Raw genomic sequence first — 1,695 nt, 5'->3', positions numbered from 1 at the left:
ACAAAAGAGACCGAAAGAATAAGTGCCAGGCTTCAAAAAAAGTCGTGGGATCGATTGATTTGGCTAAAATTCTTCAAGGCGGTGCCTCAGCATGGCCGCAGTCTAATTCTATTCTACTGTAGGCATAAGGCCCGAAATTTTTTTGGAGGGGCCAGTCGATTAGATCGACCTCAGTACGCAACTGGTACTTAATTCATCGACCCCGAAAGGATGAAAGGCAAAGTCGACCTCGGCGGAATTTGAACTCAGAACGTAACGGCAGACGAAATACCGCTAAGTATTTCGCCCGGCGTGCTAACGTTTCTGCCAGCTCGCCGTGTTATGGCTGCAGTCTAATGACTGGAACAAGTAAACTCTTCCTAAGAGAATTGAAGCATTTCTTTTAGGTGGATCACATCTTTCATATTGGGTCGTCAAATAAATTCGTTTGGAAACTTCCAGTGAAATGACATCACCACTACGAGCGCTGGTGGTATTCTCTGTGATTCATACTATCAACTTTGGCGTATCTCAACATTCGGTAACGTCTTCCAAATACTTCTTCCAGTAACGTTCTGTTTGCTGTGACCTCTGACAATGCTTATTTACTTGCAGATGTTAACACTCTTCATTTTTCCCAGAATACCGCACACAGGCGTTACCCGGATGCAACGTAGTTAGCTCTCGTTAAATCTATGTGCATGCCAATGGCTAGACTTTCTCCTTAAGACCTAAAAATAGTTAAACTCAGTGACTAGTTACGAATCAACGAAGCCTCATATTAACATATTTCTCACATACTCGAATTTTTTCTGCTGCCACACATCTAGCCATCATAATAAACTGAAGTGACCAATCTGGGAGATCACAGAAAGGTCGTGGTCACGGTCCTTTCTTTGAATTAAGTTTTTAAAAAAAACGAATTTGATGCAGCACGAGGATTTCACAAGAAAAACGCAACAGTTAGAAGTAAACACTTTGTAAGTTAACGCAGGAGTGGCATTCGACCAGCTAGAAATAGCAAAAAATCTCCTTTAGATCGCACACTACTCTTTAAAAAGAGGAGATACACATTAGATAATGCGGTTCAAGATAGCCTTAAGAAGATAAAATACTCAAGGATTGCGTGTCTTGGATCATATAAGTTCGTTCGATTATTCCTTGGATATGGACCTTTTAAATTTTTAACAGTGAAAAGAGCACTAGAACCCAGTCATTCATACTTAATTTGTACAATATGTACCGAGTCGATTAGTACTGTGCTATTGATTTTAACCAATTAAGGCGGCGAGCTGGCAGAAACGTTAGCACACCGGGCGAAATGCTTGGCGGTATTTCGTCTGCCGTTACGTCCAGAGTTCAAATTCCGCCGAGGTCGACTTTGCCCTACACACTGGGGTCGATGTAATCAACTTAACCCCTTTGTCTGTCCTTGTTTGTCCCCTCTATGTTTAGTCCCTTGTGGGCAATAAAGAAATAAGAAACGTTAGCACGCCGGGCGAAATTCTTAGCGGTATTTCGTCTGCCGTTACGTTCTGAGTTCAAATTCCGCCGAGGTCGACTTTAGCTTTCATTCTTTCGGGGTCGATAAATTAAGTACCAGTTACGCACTGGGGTCGATGTAATCGACTTAATCCGTTTGTCTGTCCTTGTTTGTCCCCTCTATGTTTAGCCCCTTGTGGGCAGTAAAGAAATAAGAAACGTTAGCACGCCGGA

The sequence above is a fragment of the Octopus bimaculoides genome, chromosome 1 (assembly GCF_001194135.2).
Source record: "Octopus bimaculoides isolate UCB-OBI-ISO-001 chromosome 1, ASM119413v2, whole genome shotgun sequence".
Taxonomy (NCBI): domain Eukaryota; kingdom Metazoa; phylum Mollusca; class Cephalopoda; order Octopoda; family Octopodidae; genus Octopus; species Octopus bimaculoides.
Note: the sequence above shows the minus strand (reverse complement) of the source record.